Raw genomic sequence first — 21,640 nt, forward strand, 5'->3', positions numbered from 1 at the left:
ATCTTTAAAAAATCGTGTTTCTATGTAGGCACAAGAGAAGTCTGTCTTCTTGACTGTATTTTAACCCTGTTACAGTCCTCATATATACGTGCATAGTTGGATGTAGTTTATAAAATCTATTGAATGTTTAAGTTGCATCCAACAAATACAACTTTATTTGTGTAAAAAAAGATTTATTCGAAAGACAGAGTTACACAGAGAGAGGAAAGGCAGAAAGAGAGGTCTTCCATTCACCGGTTCACTCCCCAAATGGCCGCAATGGCCAGAGCTGTGCCGATCTGAAGCCAGGAGCCAGGAGCTTCTTCCAGGTCTCCTATGTGGGTGCTGGGACCCAAGGACTTGAGCCATCTTCTACTGCTTTCCCAGGTCACAGCAGAGAGCTGGATCAGAAGTGGAGCAGCCAGGACTTGAACAGGCACCCATATGGGATGCCAGCACTGCAGGCCATGCCACAGCGCCAGCCCCCAAATATAACTTTCTTGAACAGCAAAGATCATCTGCATTTTTTAAAGACTTATATTTTATTTATTTGAAATCAGTTACCCAAGGACTTGAGCCATCTTCTACTACTTTCCCAGGCTGCAGCAGAGAGCTGAATCAGAAGTGGAGCAGACAGGATTCGAACTGGCACTCATGGGATACTGGCACTGCAGCTGGGGCTTTAACTCGATGTGCTATAGTGTCTGCTCTGATCATCTGCATTTAAATGTAAAGAACTTATTTCTTTTAAGAGTTATAAATCTGAAATTTTTCACATAAAGTAATTACTACAGTTAAATAATCAGGGTAACTTTTAGGAGGCTATGAATGTTTCAGGTTTAGAACTGTGCCCCATTTGGCAATTATGTATTTCAAATGAAGAAAACTATTCTCACGGGGATTTAATGAAAAAACCAGAGAAATCAGTGACAAACTGAACAGAAATTTAAAAGGACACTTGCACAAAGGTGTAAAGGAGGTCTTTTATGTTTAGTTTTAAGTCTCTGAGCAATGAATTAAAGAATACTTCTGAAAAGTATTTTGTCATGGAGAATAGTTTACCATTAATTTGCATATAGTATCACATTGTTCTATGTGAAACAGATTTTAACTATTAACACAATTTTTTTAAAAATATTTTTTAATTTGACAGGTAGAGTTATAGACAGTGAGAGAGACAGAGAGAAAGGTCCTCTTTCCATTGGTTCACTCCCCAAATGGCCACAATGGCTGGCGCTTAGCCGATCCGAAGCCAAGAGCCAGGTATTTCCTCCTGGTATCCCATGCGGGTGCAGGGCCCAAGGACCTGGGCCATCCTCCACTGCACTCCCGGGCCACAGCAGAGATCTGGACTGGAAGAGGAGCAACCAGGACAGAATCCGGCACCCCAACCAGGACTAGAACCTGGAGTGCCAGCACCGCAGGTGGAGGATTAGCCAAGTGAGCCAGGGCTCAGGCCAGGTGCTTAAGCCCTGCACCCGCATGGGAGACCAGGAGGAAGCACCTGGCTCCTGGCTTCAGATCAGTGCAGCGCCAGCCATGGTGGCCATTTGGGGAGTGAACCAACGGAAGGAGGACCTTTCTCTCTGTCTCTCTCTCTCACTGTCTATAACTCTACCTGTCAAAAAATAAAAATAAAAAAATAAAAAGAACAACCTGACTCTAGATAAATTAAAAATATGTTAAAAATGATTTGTCTGGGTTGCATAATATTAATTCACATTTGAAAATGCCCTCTCCATGAGCATATTAATAAAGCACTCTAAATACTAGATGTTAGGTTTATTTTTCTTTTTTACAAATTAATATATTACCTATGTATTAAATCATTTATTGTTTATAACAGAAATATAAGAAATTAAATAGTCATGCTGCAGCATTATAGCCAAAATCTTTTGGTTTTTATCCATTTATCCAGGTGCTTTGGATGGAATTGACTCAATGCCCTCAGAGAGGAGCTTGACTCAGGGTTGGCCAGATAAAATCACAGTGACTACTTTAGAGATTGGTATACCAACTAATTAATAAAGGAAGCATGATAATGAAAAAGGTAAGATGTCATCAAACGTATACCATATATACACAACAATACATATGTGTGTATAAAATATAAATATATTTTGGTGATGCATTCAAATTTACTAATATTTTAGGTGGCATAACAGAAAAAGTCAACATTGATTATTCTGAGCATTTAGATGATAGTGGACCATCTACTAAGATAGGAAATGTAGAAGAAACAGATTTTATGGAATAAAAGTTTTGTTTGGAACATCATAAATTTGAGATACCTACTGGATACACAATAGGACATATCAAATAAATGGTTATACAAATGAGTTGGAGAAATTTAGAATTCCTTAGAGTAGATTCCTAGTAGTAGAATTGCTGTGTCAAAGGTTAGGTGCATTTTTACAGTGTTGTGCTGGAGCCAGCTGGCTAGGATAGCTAGTGTAGCATTGAATAGAAATGGTGAGAGCATGCATCCTTGCCTTGTTCTTGATCTAAGAGATAATGCATTCAACTTAATAGATGAGATTAGCTATAAATTTTGCTAACTGCCCTTGGGATTAAATAAGTTCTATTTTCTTTCTTTTTTTTTATATATATTATTTGACAGATAGAGTTAGACAGTGAGAGAGAGAAAGAGAGAAAGGTCTTCCTTCCGTTGGTTCACCCCCCAAATGGCCAGGAGCCAGGTGCTTCCTCCTGGTCTCCCATGCAGGTGCAGGGACCCAAGCACTTGGGCCATCCTCCACTGCGTTCCTGGGTCACAGCAGAGCTGGACTGGAAGAGGAGCAACTGGGACTAGAACCCGGCGCCCATATGGGATGCCGGTGCTGCAGGCGGAGGATCAACCAAGTGAGCCACAGAGCCGGCCCCAAAGTTGTATTTTTTTACTGTTTTCTGAGAGAGTTTCTTTTTGTACAATGTATTTATTTTTATTTGGGAGGCACAGAGATGGGGGAGAGAGGAGAGAATGAATGAAAATGAACTCTCATCTGTTGATTCACTCCCTATATGTCTACAAGAGCTGAGGCTGTGCAAGACCAAAGCCAGGAGCAGAAAACTCAATCCAGGTCTCCTTACTTTGGCAGGAACTCAAAATACTTGAGCCATCACTGCTGCCTCCCAAGGTCTGCATTAACCAGAAGCTGGAATTGAGAGTGGAGCCAGGACTCAGACACTAGCACTCCAATATGGGATGTGGGCATCCAAAGCAGCATCTTAACCACTTGGCCAAACGCTCACCTCTTCAGAGTTTTTCTCATGAGTGGATATTGTGTTTTAGAAATGCTTTTTCTACATCTATTGAAATAATTCTGATTTTTCTCCTGAATTTTGTTCATGTCATGAATTAAATTGATTGATATTTGAATATTAAACCAGCTTTGGACTTCTGAGCTAAACATCAGTTACTCAAGATATATTACATATTGCTGGATTCTACTTGCTAATTAGCTTAAATATTTTTTTTTTGACAGGCAGAGTGGATAATGAGAGATAGAGACATAGAGAAAGGTCTTCCTTTTTGCCGTTGGTTCACCCTCCAATGGCCGCCGCCACAGCTGGCGCGCTGCGGCCCGCGCACCGCGAGAATCTGAAGGCAGGAGCCAGGTGCTTCTCCTGGTCTCCCATGGGGTGCAGGGCCCAAGCACTTGGGCCATCCTCCACTGCCTTCCCTGGCTACAGCAGAGAGCTGGCCTGGAAGAGGGGCAACCAGGACAGAATCCAGCGCCCTGACTGGGACTAGAACCTGGTGTGCCGGCGCCGCAAGGTGGAGAATTAGCCTATTGAGCCGCGGCGCTGGCCTTAAATATTTTTTTATTTTGCGGCAGAACCAAGATGGCTAAAAAAGCAAAGAAGAACCAAAGCAAAAAGTTGAAGCTGCATTTTGAGTGAGAGTACTGTAACCCTGTGGACACAAAAACCTGGAGTGGCGGCATAGAAAGGAGTCTGGATAGAAACAGGACTCACAAAATCAAGCCCCTCCTAACATAACCCTGTGTCCACCTCCCAACCCGATCACATATCCACTTTACCCAGCTCCAAACCAATCATCAGCAAGGAGCATCCAGACCCTAACCACAAAAGACATCCTGCTTGCCCTATTAGAGATTTTTCCCAACCTATGCACATGCCCAGACTAATCCAGTATGACCAATATATGATCTTCCTGGGGAGGCAGAGGAAAGCAACACCACCATTTTGAGTGTGTTGTATGCAAAAGAAGCAACTGTGCTTGTCCAGAACACTGAGCCAGGTGCAGACCAAAGTGCTGTGTGCAAAGGGACAAGCCAGAGATGAAGAGGGCACAGTCATGCCTCACCAACCCAATAAAGTCCCCTGTTGAGCTCCCTTTGTAGAGCCAGTTGGTGGAACCTCTGTCCTCTGTGCTGCCTCCCTTGTGCTCTAGCATAAGCCCAAATCTTGTCTCAGTGCAGTCTGGTCTTTTGTCAGTTTCTACTGCAAGTGAGTTAAAGACGGCACTACATGATTCTGTAGATTCCAGAGCTAAAGTAGTCATGGACAACCGACTAGCCTTAGATTACCTACTGGCAAAACAAGGAAGAATATGTGCAATGACTAAAACATCTGCTGCACTTACATTAATAATAGCAATGGGCTCATAGAAAAATACATCCAAAGCATTTGGGATCAAGCCAAGTGGCGTCATGATTTTGATAAGGGAAGTCCCTCAACTCCCACATCCAGGAAAAGTGAAAAGTGCTTTCCCTTCTCTAATATGGTTCATATCCTTGTTCTTTATTTTGGTCCAAGTGTACATACGCATTCTAATTGTTAAGATTCTCTTTTCCAAAATTCAACAGTTCTGTACAAAAATGGCAGGGATTCCAGCCATTGCCAATGCCTATTGGCAGAGCTCTAGCTCCTCGAACAAAATCTGTAAAGCAGCTTCGGTTTGGTTCATCTCCAACTGATATAGGTATGTGGGGAGTGAATCTGTGGATGGAAGATTTCCATCTATCTGCCATTCAGTCAGATAGACTGCCTTTCAAATAAATAAAAAGAAAATAAATAAAATTAGAATATATTATAAAAACATATTCTTTGATATCAGAGATCTAGAAAAACAATAATAAGTCAAATTCAGTTAGTTGAAGAGAAGAAATAACAAAGGTCAAAGTGCAAATAGAGGCAAAAAATTCAAAATATAATGAAATGAAGATCTTGTTTTAAAAGATAAACAAAGACAATTTCAGCTAGACTAAACTATTTTATAAAAAAAAAAAAAGAGAGAGAGAGGAGACCAGAGAAATAAAATCAGAGATAAAAAGGAGACATCACAGGGCCAGAGTTGTGGTGCAGCAGGTTAAGGCACAACCTGTAATGCCAGCATCCCATATGAACATTGGTTCATGTCCCCATTTCTTCACTTCTGATCCAGCTCCCTGCTAATGCACCTGGGAAAGTAATGGGAGATGGCCTTAAAATTAGGTGGAGCCGGCGCCGTGGCTCAATAGGCTAATCCTCCACCTTGCGGCGCCGGCACACTGGGTTCTAGTCCCAGTCAGGGCGCCGGATTCTGTCCCGGTTGCCCCTCTTCCAGGCCAGCTCTCTGCTATGGCCAGGGAGTGCAGTGGAGGATGGCCCAGGTGCTTGGGCCCTGCACCCCATGGGAGACCAGGAAAAGCACCTGGATCCTGGCTCCTGCCATCGGATCAGCGCGGTGCGCCGGCCGCGGCGGCCATTGGAGGGTGAACCAACGGCAAAGGAAGACCTTTCTCTCTCTGTCTCTCTCTCTCACTGTCCACTCTGCCTGTCAAAAAAAAAAAAAAAAAAAAAAAAAAAGATTAGGTGGAGTTCCAGGCTCCTGGCTTGAGCCTGGCCCAGCCAGGCTGTCATAGCCATTTGGGGGATGAGCCAGGGGATGAAAGGTATCTCTGTCTCTCCTTCTCTCTGTAACTCTGCTTTTCAAATAAATGAATAATAATTTTTAATTGGAAACATTACAACTGAATACCACAGAAACCTAAAAGATCATTAGGAACTATTATGAGCAATCATATGCCAATTAAGTGGAAAATCTAGAAGAAACTGATACATTTCTAGACCTATATAATCTGCCAAAGTTGAACCACAAACTGATAGAAAACCTGAATGGACCAATAACAAATAATGAGATTGGATCAGCCACAAAACCTCTCCCAACAAAGAAAGCCCAGGATCAGATGGCTACCCTACTGAATTCTACAAAACTTATAAATTAGCCGGCGCCGCGGCTCACTAGGCTAATCCTCCGCCTAGCGGCGCCGGCACACCGGGTTCTAGTCCCGGTCGGGGAGCCGGATTCTGTCCCGGTTGCCCCTCTTCCAGGCCAGCCCTCTGCTGTGGCCAGGGAGTGCAGTGGAGGATGGCCCAGGTGCTTGGGCCCTGCACCCCATGGGAGACCAGGAAAAGCACCTGGCTCCTGGCTCCTGCCATCGGATCAGCGCGGTGTGCCGGCCGCAGCGCGCCGGCCGCGGCGGCCATTGGAGGGTGAACCAACGGCAAAGGAAGACCTTTCTCTCTGTCTCTCTCTCTCTCACTGTCCACTCTGCCTGTCAAAAAAAAAAAAAAAAAAAAAAAAAAAACTTATAAATTTATCTATCTATCTGAGAAGGAGAAAGGGAGGGAAGGGGAGAAATAGAGAGAGAGCTCCTATCCACTGGTTCATTCCACAAATTCAAGCAACAGGGCCAGGCCAAAGCTTGGAACTGGGAACCCAATCCAAGTCTCACACAAGGCATGGCATGGACCCAGGTACCTGTTGCCCCCTAGGGTATGCATTAGCAGGAAGCTGGATTCAAGAATCAGGGGCAGGGCCGGCGCTGTGGCTCACTAGGCTAATCCTCCGCCTAGGGGCGCCGGCACACCGGGTTCTAGTCCCGGTCGGGGCGCCGGATTCTGTCCCGGTTGCCCCTCTTCCAGGCCAGCCCTCTTCTGTGGCCAGGGAGTGCAGTGGAGGATGGCCCAGGTGCTTGGGCCCTGCACCCCATGGGAGACCAGGAAAAGCACCTGGCTCCTGGCTCCTGCCATCGGATCAGCGCGGTGTGCCGGCCGCAACGCGCCGGCCGCGGCGGCCATTGGAGGGTGAACCAACGGCAAAGGAAGACCTTTCTCTCTCTGTCTCTCTCTCTCACTGTCCACTCTGCCTGTCAAAAAAAAAAAAAAAAAAAAAAAAAAAAGAATCAGGGGCAGACCCATAAGATGAATCCACATTATCCAATATGGGATGTCGGCATCTCAACTGGTAGCTTCACTGCTATCACTGCTATCAAACTTTTATGGAGAATTAAAACAATTATTGTCAAAGTATCTCAACACATTGAAAGGGAGGGAACTCTCCCAAACTTATTCTATGAAGCCAGCATTACCCAGATACCAAAACCAGACAAGGACACAACAACAAACACTATAGACCAATATTCCTAAAGAACATAGATATAAAAATTCTCAACAAAATACTGACAAATCAAATACAGCAGCACATCAAAAAGATAATTCATTATTATCAAGTGGGACTTATCGATGCAAGGAGGGTTCTGTATATACAAATCAATAAATATATCAGCAGAATGAAAGATAAAAATCACAAAATCATTTCAACAGATACAGAAAAACATTCAAGAAAATTCAATATCCTTTCATGATAAAAGAATCATTAAATAATTACATATCCAAGGATCATACCTCAACATAATAAAGAATATATATGATATACCTAAAGCCAAAACTATACTGAATGTGAAAAAGCTGTTTCCTTTAAAATCTGGAATAAACATGGATATCTATTCTCATTGCTCTTTTTTTTTTCTTTTTCTTTTTTTTTCTTTTTTTTTTTTTTTTTTTTGACAGGCAGTGTGGACAGTGAGAGAGAGAGACAGAGAGAAAGGTCTTCCTTTGCCGTTGGTTCACCCTCCAATGGCCACCGCGGCTGGCGCGCTGTGGCCGGTGCACCGCGCTGATCCGATGGCAGGAGCCAGGTGCTTATCCTGATCTCCCATGGGGTGCAGGGCCCAAGCACTTGGGCAATCCTCCACTGTACTCCCTGGCCACAGCAGAGAGCTGGCCTGGAAGAAGGCCAACCGGGACAGAATCCGGTGCCCTGACCAGGACTAGAACCCAGTGTGCCGGCGCTGCAAGGCGGAGGATTAGCCTAGTGAGCCGCGGCACCGGCCCTCTCATTGCTCTTAATCAATATAGTAGTGGAAGTTTTGTCCAGTGCAATTAGAGAAGAGAAAGAAATAAAAGGCATACAAATAGGAAGGGAAGGAATTAAATTTTCTCTGTTGCAGGTAAGATGATTCTATATTATAAAAAAAACCTAAAGACTCCCCCCAGAAGATTAATAGAACCAATAAATGAAAAAAAAAACTGATAAATGATAACTGTTTTCTTAGGTGCTTCCTTAATTAATGATTAAACTTGTTCTCAATGACTTATTTTCTTTTAATGTATTCAACGGAGGTCTCGTGTCTAATTGGTCACAAAAGATGTGATTCTTGGGTGCTTCTTTAAAGTTAATTAAGTTTCTAAAAAAAAGTGAAATTAACTTCGAGATGTAATGACTTTGAACAGCCCTTGTCTCAAAAAAAAAAAAAAAAAAAAAGGCCAGCATTGTGGCATGACAAGTAAAGCCACTGCCACCTGCAATGCTGGCATCCCATATGAGCACAGGTTCAAGCCCTGACTGTTCCACTACCAATCTTGGTCTCTGCTGATGTGCCTGGGAAAGAGTGGAAGATGGCCCAGGTTATTATGTTGGAGTCCAGGAAGAAGCTCCTGGCTCCTGGCCTTGGCCTGATCCAGCTCTGATTATTGTAGTCATTTAGGGACTGACCCGGTGGATGGAAGATTTCTCTGTCTCTTCCTCTCTCCCTGTAATTCTGCCTTTGAAATAAATAAATAAAATCTTTTTAAAAGGTGGGGGGCAGTGATCTAAATAGGCATTTCTCAAGAGAAGATATACAAATGGCCACCAAATATATGAAAAATGCTTCATATCATTACCTATCAGGGAAATGCAAATCAAAGGCACAATGAGATTCCATCTCAACCCATTTAGAATGGCTAGCACCAAAAAGACAAAAAGAGGGATGGGGTACATTTTGTCCTCATGTTGGGAGACCAGTTAAGAAGCTCATATCCATTTCTAAGTGCTTGGATTCAATACCTATCTGCAGCTCCTGACTGGAGCTTTCTGCTAAGGCAGATCCTAGGGAACAGTGGTGACGGTTCAAGTAGATGGGTCCCTGCTACCCATGTGAGAGACTTGGATTAAGTTCCATGTCCCAGGGTTAGTCCCAGCCAGGGACCATTACTGGCATTTGAAGAATGAACCAGTGGATAGGAGCTCACTCTATCTGTTACCTTCTCTGTCTCTCATACAAATAATATTTGAAAAATATTTTTTAGATTCTGGCAAAGATATGGAGAAAAGGGAACGCATACATTGTTGGTATGAATTTAAATTATAACAACCATTATAGAGAACTGAGTGAAGATTCCTCAAAAAGCTAAAAAAGATCTATGTTATGATCTAACTATCCCATTGTTGGGAGTGCATCCATCTAAAGAAAATGAAATCAACAAATCAAAGAGATATTTGTACTCCCGTGTCTATTGCAACTATTCATAATAGCTGAGACATGCAACCAACCTAGGTGTCTATTGACAGATTAATAAAGAGAAAATAGTATAGATACACAATGCAATGTTTTTCAGCCATAAAAAGAATAAAACTGTCACTTGCAGCTAAGTGGATGGAACTGGAAGACATTTATGTTTAGTGAAATAAGTCAGACACAGAAAAACAAATACCACATACTCTCTCACCTACACACATATGGAACCTAGAAAAAAATCTCAATCTAAATGTAGAATAGTGATAACTAGAGGTTGAAAAATGTTGAGGACAGGAGGATGCAGAGGGAGTTTGGAAAATGAATACCAAAACACGGTTGGATAGAAAAAATAGGTAGAAGTTCAAGTGTTCTACAGCACAATAAGGTGACTACAGTTTAAAATAATATATTATGTATTTAGTAAAGAAGTAGAAGATGGGCCAGCGTTGTGGCATAGTGGGTTAATCCACTGCCTGAGTGCTGGCATCCCATATGGGCACTGATTCCAGTCCTTCCTCTTCCAGTCCAGCTCTCTGCTATGGCCTGGGAAAGCAGTAGAAGATGGCCCAAGTTCTTGGGCCCCTGTATCTGTGTGGGAGACCTGGAAGAAGCTTCTGGCTCCTGGCTTCAGATCGGCACAGCTCTGGCCGTTGTGGCCATTTGGGGAGTGAACCAGCAGATGGAAGACCTCTCTCTCTCTCTCTCTCTTTCTCTCTCTCTCTCTCTGCCTCTGCCTCTCTGTAACTCTGCCTTTCAAATAAGAATAAAATAAATCTTAAAAACGAAAGATGTAGAAGAGAGGAGCTTAAAGGCTCCACACGTAAATAATGAGATGGAAATGCTAATGACCCTGAATTGATCAGGTTTTGAAATATCACACTGTCCTCCATAAATATGTACAATTATTATATGCTAATGAAAATGTCCTTTGGAAATAGCTTTAAAAAAAGATTTATTTATTTGAAAGAAAGAGTTACAGAGAGAGGGAGAGACGCAGAGACATCTTCCATCCATTGGTTCACCTCCCAAATTGCCACAATGGCCAGTGCCGAACCAGGCTGAAGCCAGGAGCCAGGAGATTTGTCCAGTTCTTCCTCATGGGTTCAGGGACCCAAGGACTTGGGCCACCTGCTGTTGCTTTCTCGGGTGCATTAGCAGGGAGCTGGATTGAAAGTGGAGCAGCCAGGACTTGAATCTGTACCCATATATGACGCCTGCATCTCAGGCAGCAAGTTAACCCATTATGCCACAACACCAGCCCTTGGAGCTAGCTTTTATTTAACTGAGAATTCAAATTGTTGTAATTCATAAGTGCTGCAGGTGTTGGATCTTTAGTCATTCTCCTTTAAAATTTTCTAAAAATTTATTTGATTTATTTGAAAGGCAGAGGGGGGGGGGGAAAGAGACACACAAAGATCTCTCATTTCGCTAACCCACTAAATGCCCCAACAGTAAGGGTTGGGTCAGGCTAAAGTCAGGAGCCTGAAACTCATTTCCAGTTTCCCACATGTATGGCAGGGGCCCAAATAGCTATCACCTGTTACCTCCCAGGGTATGCATTAGCAGGAAGCTGGAGTCCAGAATGGAGCTAGGACTCATACGTAGACACTCTGACATGGGACATGGGTGTCCCAAGCCGTATCTTCACTGGTGTGCCAAATGCCTGTCCCTCTTCACTTTTAATCTATAACAGTTCCCCCCACACACACACCCTTTTTTAAAAGATTTATTTTATGGGGCCGGCACTGTTGTATAGCTAGTCACTCAAGTCCCTGCTGCTCCTCTTCAGACCCCGCTCCCTGCTAAGGCACCTGAGGAAGCAGCAGAAGATGGCCCAAGTGCTTGGGCCCCTGCAGCCATGCAGGACACCGAGATGAAGCTTCTGGCTCCTTTCTTCAGTCTGGCCCAGCCCCTGCCATTGCAGCCATTTGGGGAGTGAATCAGCAGAGGTAAGACTTCTTACTCTCTTTCTCCCTCTCCTTCTCTGTAACTCTCTTTTTCACATAAATAAAAAATATTTTAAAATATATATTTATTTTATTTATTTGAAAAGCAGAGAGAAAGAGAGAGAGAGAGCCTTTCATCTGCTGGTTCATTCCCCAAGTGGCTGCCATGGCTGGGGCTGGGCCAGGCCCAAGCCAGGAACCAAGAACTCAGTCCAGGTCTCTCATGTGAATGTCGGGGACCCAACTACTTGAGCCACTGTCCGCTGTCTCCTAGGGTGCACACACATTAGCAGGAAGCTAGCATCAGGAGCGGAGCTGGGACTTGAACCCAGGCTCTGAGATGGGATGCAAGCATCCCAGGTGACAACTTAACCACTAAGTCAATTACCAATCCCAATTCACTAGTTTTTAGTATGTTCATCAAGTTGAACCATAATCACCACTATCTAGTTCAAGAACATTTTTATTGCCTCAAAAAGGAACTTTGTACCCATTAGCAGTCATTTTGTGTTCCCCTCTTTCATATTCCCAAACAACCATTAATATATATATATTAGTATATATTATATATAATATATATTAGTGTATATATATATATATATATTTGAAAGGCAGAGTTACACAGAGAGAGACAGACAGACAGACAGAGATCTTCTATTCACTGGTTCAGTCCTCAAATGGTTATAATGGCTAGGGCTGGGCCAGGCTGAAGCCAGGAGACAGAAGCTTCATCTGGGTCTCCCACATGGGTGGCAGGGGCCCAAGCACTTGAGCCATCTTCTGCTTCTTTCCCAAGCCATTAGAAGGGAGCTAGATTGGGAGTGGAGCAGCCAGGATTCAAACTGTACTCATATAGGATGCTGGTGTTGCAGGCAGCGGCTTAGTCCATTGCACCACAATGCTGATCCCTCATTAATCTACTCTCTGTCTCTAGGTATTTGCCTATTATGGACATTCAATATAAATAGAATCATATGCTATGTGGTTTTTTGTGCAGTTTCTTTCAGCACATTTTTAAATAAAAATTTTAAGAGATTTATTTATTTATTTAAAAGGTAGAGTGACAAAGAAAGTGAGGAAGCGAGAGAGAGAGAGAGAGAGAGAGAGAGAGATCTTCCACCTGCTGGTTTACTCCCCAAAAGGGTTGCAACAGCTTGGACTGGGCAAGGACAAAGCTAGGAGCCCAGAACTCCATCTGGGTTTCTCATGTTAGTGGAGGGGCCCAAATACCTGGGCCATCTTCTGCTGCTTCCCAGGTATATTAGTAGGGAGCTGGATCCTAAGGGGAGCAGCTGGTACTGGAGCTGGCACTCCGATATGAGATGCCAACACTATCACAAGCAGAGGCTTAACCTGTTGCACCATAGTGCCAGCTCCACTTAGCATGTTTTTGAGATTCATTCACGTTGTAGCATAAATCAGTACTTTATTTTTTGTCTGAAAATATTTCATTGTATGGGTAAATCATATTTATCCATTCATTACTCCATATCAGTTTATACAGCTCTTCTTAACTTCATTAAGTGAAAAACTTCTCTTCAAGGCATGCAAAAAATGAAGAAATAAGCCACAATAAAGCAGGCAATAATTATAAAACACTGCCAATAAAGGAGTTATGATGGAGCAAAATATTGAATATATATTTATTTTTTAAAGATTTATTTATTTATTTGAAAGGCAGAGTTACAGAGAGAGGTAGAGCCAGAGAGAGAGAGAGAGAGAGAGAGAGAGATCTTCCATACGCTGGTTCACTCCCCAAGTGACTGCAATGGGCCGGAGCTGCGTTGATCCAAAGCCAGGAGCTTCCTCTGGGTCTCCCACGTGGGTGCAGGGGCCCAAGGTCTTGGACTATATTCTGCTGCTTTCCCAGGCCACAGTAGAGAGCTGGATCGGAAGTGGAGCAGCCAGGGCTCTAACCAGAGCCCTTATGGGATGCTGGCAATGCAGGTGGTGGCTTTACCTGGGATCCCACTTCGCTGGCCCAGTGTTTGAATATTTAAATTCACTTGTTTCCTTTAGAATTTCCCTTTGGGCTTCTGTCAGTCTTCCTGCCTTGTAATGGCCCTAAACTTTGGCTTTTATCCCTCTGAGTCCCTTAAAAATTAAAACTGTAGTTCAGCAGGCATTATGAGTTGATGTTGAAGTCTTAATCCCCAGTACATGTGAATGTGACTATTTGGAAAAAGGGTCTTTGCTTTTATCTAGTTAAGAAGAGGGTGTTAATGTGGGCCCTAATCCAATAGGACTGATGTCCTTGTCCAAAGGGAAATTTGGACAGAGACACAGGCACATAGAAGAAAGAGTACATGAAAACACAGAGGGAATACCACCCTCAAGACCCTGAATGCCTGGGGTTATCAGAAGTAGGAAACAGGAAAGGAACAGAGTCCCTTTACAGCCCTCAGAAGGAACTAACTCTATAGACACCTTGATTCAGACTTGGCGCCTCCAGAACTGTGAGACACGAGCATTGCTATTGTTTACGGCACTGAATTTATGGTATTTTGTTATGGCAGCCCCAGGAAACTAATATTTCAAGGATCAATAGGTGCCTCTCCCCCCGCAGCAGCTGGCATCAGATTCACTTTCATTAATTTTTGATAGCTGTAGATTTCCCCTAGTTTCTTATCAATACAACCCTGCATTCCAAAATATGTTTTACAAATATTTTATTCAGAAATCTATTTGTTTTGTTCTAAGAAGATTTCTTACTCTTCATTTTGTTGGAAATGGAAGTCTATTTGATTCTTAAAAAGTAGCTTTTTGGAAATGGAATTTGGTTTCTCCCAGGTACTTACTATTATTATTTCCCAAGTTAAAGTTATTATTATTTTATGCCTTAGTTGTGCCTAATACTATATTGTACCCAGTATTAGCATTTTGTTTCTCTCATGATATCACTAGTTCTTGAGGGTTGAAAAGGTGTCTAATTCATGTCTGTAAACTAAGCATTCAGAACAATATCTTACACATGTGCTTATTAAACTGAATGTACTTGGGGCCTGCGCTGTGGGGTAGAAGGTTAGCCTCCACCTGCAGTGCCTGCATCCAACATGGGCGCCAGTTGGAGTCTCAGCTGCTCCACTTTCAATCCATCTTCCCTCTAGTGCACCTGGGAAAGCAGCCAAGGATGGCAATGGTCCAAGTTCCTGGGTCTCTGCACCCACAGAGAAGCTTCTGGCTCCTGGCTTGGGACAGTCCCAGCCCTGGTTGGTGCAGCCATTTGGGGAGTGAACCAATGGATGGAAGATTTCTGTCTCTCCCTCTCTGTAGCTTTCAAATTAATAAATAAATCTTTAAAAAAAAGATTAAAAAATAAAACTGCACTTAGATGTTGATCAGATACATGGTTGTGTAAAGTTGCTTTGAGTGACAACTTTAAGTCTTAATTCAAAGTTTTTATTTTTATTTTTAATCAGAAACTGTCTGTATTACTCTGGGTCATGGGCCCCTAGAAGGATTTTCTTTTCTTTCTGTTAATATAACTAAATCTAAGTCTTGGGAAATCTGTTGGTATATGGTCTTCCAAGTGTCACATATTAGAGACTGAAGTAGTTTATTAATAAATTTTATTTGTAATTATTACAGCCTGTAAAGTATATAGTATTACAACCAGTTAACAAACGAGGAAAGTGAAGGTCAGAAAAGTTAAGTGCCTGTTGCAAGCTGAAACAAAGTAAGTAGCAGAGTTAGAAATAATATTTACATGGCTTTAATGCCACTCACTGTCTGATACTGATTACTTATAGATCCAATTTTGTGATATTATGAAATGCCTTGCTATTTTTATATTGTATTTGAATCGGTGTCACAGTCACTTATTCTTTTTTTATTTTATTTATTTATTTATTTATTTATTTTGACAGGCAGAGTGGACAGTGAGAGAGAGACAGAGAGAAAGGTCTTCCTTTGCCGTTGGTTCACCCTCCAATGGCCGCCGCAGCCGGCGCACCGCGCTGATCCGATGGCAGGAGCCAGGTGCTTCTCCTAGTCTCCCATGGGGTGCAAGGCCCAAGTAAATGGGCCATCCTCCACTGCACTGCCGGGCCACAGCAGAGAGCTGGACTGGAAGAGGGGCAACAGGGACAGAATCCGGCGCCCTGACCGGGACTAGAACCTGGTGTGCCGGCGCCGCAAGGCGGAGGATTAGCCTAGTGAGCTGCGGCGCCAGCCCACAGTCACTTATTCTAAAATGGTGAAATATACCTTTCAAAATACTGCTTATAGATGCTCATCATAATGTATTTTCTGCCTATGCAATCACTTTCCATTGCCCACCTTATATTTTTTATTAGATATAGGCACTCTCAGAGATTATAAGATGGAAAAACAATCATCTTTAGGCAACTTTTCCATTTTTTTCTAGTAATGGAAGTTTTCTACTTTAGGATATTTAAATCCATATCATTAACCTTCTAATATGATTTTTTCCTAATTTGGTGCAATCTACACTGCACATTACCATGCACTTGCTTATGCCCTACCCACTTTCCAGTTTTTATATTTCTATGCCATATGTGAACTTTATTTACCCAAGAAGTTTTTCAGCCACTTGAGATCAATAATGAATTGATATTACTCTGTATTCCCACAACAGCTGTTATCTACTAAAGGCTCACTGAGGCCAGGAATTTTGTACATAGATTGATTATTTACAACATGGCAAATTAGGTACTATTATCCCCATTTTATAGAAGTGGAAAACCTCATATATAAATGGTCCCAAGATAGTAAACCTATTAAGTGACCATAATGATGGGTGCTTAATATGTGAGTGTTGAGTTGACTGATTTGTGGTAATTTTCCTGAAAGATCTTTCCATTTGGCCACAATGCAGTGGAAAATTTGCATCCTTATACTATAAATTACTAGCCTGTGATATGGACAAGTTGCTTATCACCAAATCTGAGTTTTCTGATTTGTAAAATAAGCCCAATTTATAGAGAGGTTATGAATATTAAACTAGGTAATACAGATGCAAGATAAATATTCACTTATTAATTTGTTTATGCATTTCTTTTCTGTCACTAAAATGTAGGTGGATAAATTGAGAAATACCAAAAAGAAAAGACATTTATCAAAGTACTTCCTATTTTCTTTGTATACATATGATTTAATAGCCTGCAAATGATGATAAAAATAAAAATTCAAAAAATTCAAGTTATTATTGAGCCAATTTTACATGCTAACATATTCATAACTATATGCAAACATCTTGAGAGAATCCTCTCATATCAGTTACTATCATATTTCATAAAGACAGATCACTTGATTTTAGGATGTTCATATCCCTTTCCTAAATATATAGGATTTTATTTCCTAGGATTTTACTCTATTGGAAAAGAGATCAATAATATTGTTTAAAATATATTTACTTATTTAATTTATTTGAGAAGCAGAGAGAGAGAAAAAAGAGAATGAATCTCTTATTCACTGAGGTAATCTTTTAATCTAATGAAAGGTATTTAAATATTTTTTCTTACCACTCATTTCCCCCAGAAGACTGAGATAATTTTTCTGCCAGTTGATTTAATATCATTGTTCTGTAGCTTGAATTTTATGTCTGATGATTTCTTCCCAATATGTTCTGTTGTTGAGTAAAGAAACTTCAAAATAGTCCTATACTGTTCTATTGTTTAAATTCTACATATTTAAACTCAAAACACTGATAAAAATATTAATTTGCTATAGAAATGATAAATTAATCTCACACTGATTCTCAGTATAATCTTGTTGTAGAAGACAAAAAAGTGCTATGAAAAATTCCCAGTTCTTCATCCTGGTAATTCAAGGCAGAATATTTCTTTAGAAAGCACTGATCTCTAATATCCTTTTATGTTGCAAACCAAAAAGTTCACCACTGATCTTAGCATAGTGTTAGATCTTTCAGTAGAATCTGGTAAACTAAAAGAGTATTTTGGAGTACTTTTTTATGGGAATTTAAAATTAGAATATTAATATGTTATTATATATCATTTTTATAGACAATAGTCATATATTTGAAGAACTGTGCATCTTAAATCTTTAAAACACAATAAACATGCTTGTTAAGGAGAAATGGAGAGCAACCATTGACCTTCAGCTGATGTTATTATGCACAAATCTGCATTACATTGCCACGTTAATATTTTCCCTATGACATCTATGATCTCCTCTGGATTAAATATAAACATATATATATATATGTTCCTTCTTTTAACTGTCTTTGTATAGAGTTATTTGTGTCATATATTTAAACAACTGTAGGCAATTTATACTAGCTCAGAGCCATTTTGATTACTCTTGAGCAAATTAGCCAGCATACACTCAGTTCAGTGTTCTTTCCCATGTGGCTCTACGCTGGCTTCACATTGAACAGCCCCTCAGTCTAGTCCAGATGTTCAACTGTAACCACTCACCCTTTCAGAATGGTGCTGAGCTTGCTATTTTTGGATAGAACATGTGTCTGTTGTATGTAAGTAAAAGATATTATATATATAAATTATGCATATAACCATAAATAGTGGTGTTTTCCCCCAGCTATGAGTTTTAAAAGCATTACTAAGTGAAAATGATACAAAAGCTCAGGGGGTAACTGGAAAATTGTCCATATCTAGAAAATTAATCTGTTTATATTTACCATTGTGACATAATGAAAACATGTTGTTGTGGGATTTTTTGGGGGGAGTGGGGGTGGGGGGAGTCTTCTTTGCTCTGCTCTGCTTTTTTTTTTTTGTCTTGGTTTTTGGATTCTTTAGCAAATTGACCATCCTGTAATAGGTGTTAAGTGGATTTTTTAAAATATATTTGCTCCATGACAAGAATATAAAATAATGGCTTAGATAAAACTAGGACCTACATCAGTGTTTTTAGTTCTAAAATTTTAATTTAGATCCTTCCCTAGATTATTAATGAAAATGACCTCACCTAAATCTAAAACATTGTCAGTTGATATTTTAGTAGTAGATCATAATATAACATCTTAAAATAGTAATGTGAAGCAAATTGGTAGTCTTTGGTCAAAATATCCATTTACTAAACTTTAGTAAGAAATATCTCAATATACATACACATTTATAAAAGTATTCATATAAGGCAGAACCAAAAAGCATTATTTGACACTTGCATAATGCAAATATATATTTATAAACATAGAAAACCTTGGTCTATCTGCTAAGTGTAAATATAGCTATAAAATAACAAACTCTAAAATATATAATTTACCAGTAGGGATCATAAAAATTACTTTGGATTTGATATCATAGTCCTCTCCATTTTTTCCATAAGTATTAACAATTTAACTTCTTATTGGTTAAAATGATTAGCCTCATCTGAAAATGGAAATCTTAAATACATTCAATTATCCTCTAAAGAGCAAAAATAAATTTCAGAGTTTTCTAGTTCTTGATTCTATGCTGGAAGTTTTAGCATATGTCACAATACTAAATATTTTTTAGCAACTAATTTATATTTCAAACATAAATACACAATTACTATAACTTCCATACTTTTATTCAGATTGAATGCTTTTTTTCTTATAGGCCAATAATTAATGTAGATAATAGCTACTTTTTAGCACCACTAAAAATGATTTCCAAAGTTCAAGTAATGTAATGTTTTTGAATACAGAAATAGATGGCTTACGAAAGCAGGAATAAGAGAGACTTGGAAACCTCTATCTCCATGCTATTTGTGTTCATTACCTAAAATCTGGAGGCAAAAAAAGTAGAAAAGGTAGAACAAAAATATGGGGTCAGCCAAAACTATAAGCAACTGTATAGTGAAATATTAAAAACTACTGCTTTTAATCATGTTTTTACCTAACATTGAAAAAGAGACTTCAGAATGATTTATATCTTATGATGATTAGTGTGTAATATTTTTAGCAGTTAAAAAGCATATTACAACACAGATTATTGCTTATTTAAATACTGGGAATTAGAAAATGAAGGATAAGGTATATTATACTGTCACTCATCAGATGCTGCTTAATCTAATCATCTCATTCCACTTATTCTAACATACGAGTATTTCTATTTTATTTTGAATCCTCACCACACTACATCATTGCTAATCTGCATATTAATTATACCAGGCCTTTCAAATGTTAATGTTCATTCATATCTGTTCCAGATTTTGACAAAAGAAGAAATCCATGTTCATTTTTAAATGGGCTGTGTAGGTTTGGTGTGAAGTGCTTGAATTAGCACATGGGCATCAGAATGCTGTTGCATCATTGAGGATAGTCTCTTTTTAATAAATATATCTAAAGGAGAAAACTGTGAAACAAGAATTATTTGGGCCCAAAAAGTGCAATAGTTCCAAAATAAAAGAAAAGGAGATAGTGTTGCATTATCTGTACATCAGAATTGCCAAACTACAGAACACTTATTCCTAAAGACCAGTAAGTTCTTTTTTAAGAAATTATGTTTCCAAAATATAACTTTTAAACTCAGGATAGATTTCTTTTCCAGCAAGCTGTGCAAACTGTACACTGACAAAGGATAGAGGAGTGGACTATATTTTAATATGGTTGTGATCAAGAATTTGGTTGTTTTCCTTTACATGTGGACTTTCATTATTCATATGATTAATCTGAAAAATCTAAGGCACATAAGTAAAATAAAATTGCTTGGCATGATACTACTTTTTATGGTCAAGATAAAATATCAATTTTTTCAACTACAGCACTGGTGTAATATAAAGAAGAGCAGAAGTCTGTCCAAAAATTTCCAGAAAGAGTTTTGAGTTTTCCACCTATGAGTTCCAGAAATGGTCCCATCATTTTCATGCTAAAAGACAATATTATTATTTAGACAATATTATTTACACCAATTAAGTGCATTGAGTTCCTGGTAAGTTTTTCTTTCATAGCATTGGGTGTTTGCAGTTCTCCTTAGTTTTCAAAATAAATGACGTGTAGCTGGATAAGGATTGGTGGTTTTTTACTTCCTCCCCAAAAGAGCTGATGTTTTTGGCCGGTTGTTTTGTGTTCTTTTGGAGGAGGGGGGAGATGGGAAGCAAGAAAAAAAGGCTGTATACAGAATTGTTGGATAGGCCTGCACTGAAATTCCTCCTCGACCTATGAGGATGGGGGCTGGAGGGGAGAGAGGGGCTAGGTGGAAGAATTTTAGTGTAGTAACATCTATGTCGTTTAAAAAAATGTACAAACTCTCCTCCAGTTCCCTGGTCCCCTTCCCCGTGCGTGCTGGTACCTCTGGACAGTTCAGAAGCCATTTTAGAACTTAGGAAGCAAAATGCTTAAGTTCCATTTGTGCTTTTGCAGGTGCTGTGGTGGCAAGGATAACCTTGGCTCATTTGCCGGGTGTTAGTACGCTGTTATTTAACGTCTCTGAGGATTAAAAGCGCAGAAAATTCCAAACCCACATCCTAACACCTGAAACTCGCACATTGTTTTTCTACGGCAGATGGCAAAAACATTTAACTTCATGTACCGAGTCTGTATCCAGATCTGGGGAATTTTTAAATCTTTTGAGGTATCTTCAGCGGAAAATCCACCCTAGATTTTCCAAAGAGCTCCGGATGAAAACACAAAACCCCTTCTAGGGGGTTCGCGCACCTCAGCCCTCCTGCGATTCCCCACGTTCCAAGCTGAGGGTCTCCCCGAATGGACGTGCGTTTTCGGTCCCGGAAGTCTAGTGGTTTATGGGGGGTCGGGGGTGAGCAAAACCCTAGTGCAACTTTGCGAACAGCCTGAGGGGCAGAGAAGCCGGAGAGGCTTTTGCCTCCTCGCAGTTGGACTCGAGGCTCGGAGCCCGGCTGTCCTCAGCTGTCGCGGGGGGGCCGGGGGAGGGGAGGGAGTGCTGGCACAGGCGCTGGGGACCGAGTCGCTCCGGCCGCCAGCTCACCTCTGTAGAGAGCTGGGCACTCACCGGCCCGCTCGCTTCTGCTCCCACGCCGCCCTCCGGCCCCAGTCCCTCAGGCACAGGTCGCCGGAACCACCCGGTGGGATGGCTGCCGCGTCCTCGGGGACCGCTGCCTGAGGGCCAGGACCGGAGGGGCGGGGAGTGCCTGGCCGCCCGGGTAACCCGCAGCTCCCCGGGCGCTGCGGCGGCGGCCGGGAGGCGCCGGGGCCCGCTCCTCCTC

The 21,640-nt window shown here is 41.0% G+C and overlaps 1 long non-coding RNA gene across 1 annotated transcript in view; it reads right to left on the reverse strand.

Moving 5' to 3' along the window:
• The window catches only part of LOC138850656 (uncharacterized), a 47,547-nt gene extending 30,376 nt beyond the window's left edge, over positions 1-17,171 (reverse strand). The window contains exon 1 of the long non-coding RNA XR_011390722.1: positions 17,038-17,171. This is a non-coding gene — a long non-coding RNA (uncharacterized lncRNA). The remainder of the gene's footprint in view (positions 1-17,037) is intronic.
• Between the last annotated feature and the right edge of the window lie 4,469 nt (positions 17,172-21,640).

The sequence above is a fragment of the Oryctolagus cuniculus genome, chromosome 7, assembly GCF_964237555.1.
Source record: "Oryctolagus cuniculus chromosome 7, mOryCun1.1, whole genome shotgun sequence".
NCBI classification, from domain to species: domain Eukaryota; kingdom Metazoa; phylum Chordata; class Mammalia; order Lagomorpha; family Leporidae; genus Oryctolagus; species Oryctolagus cuniculus.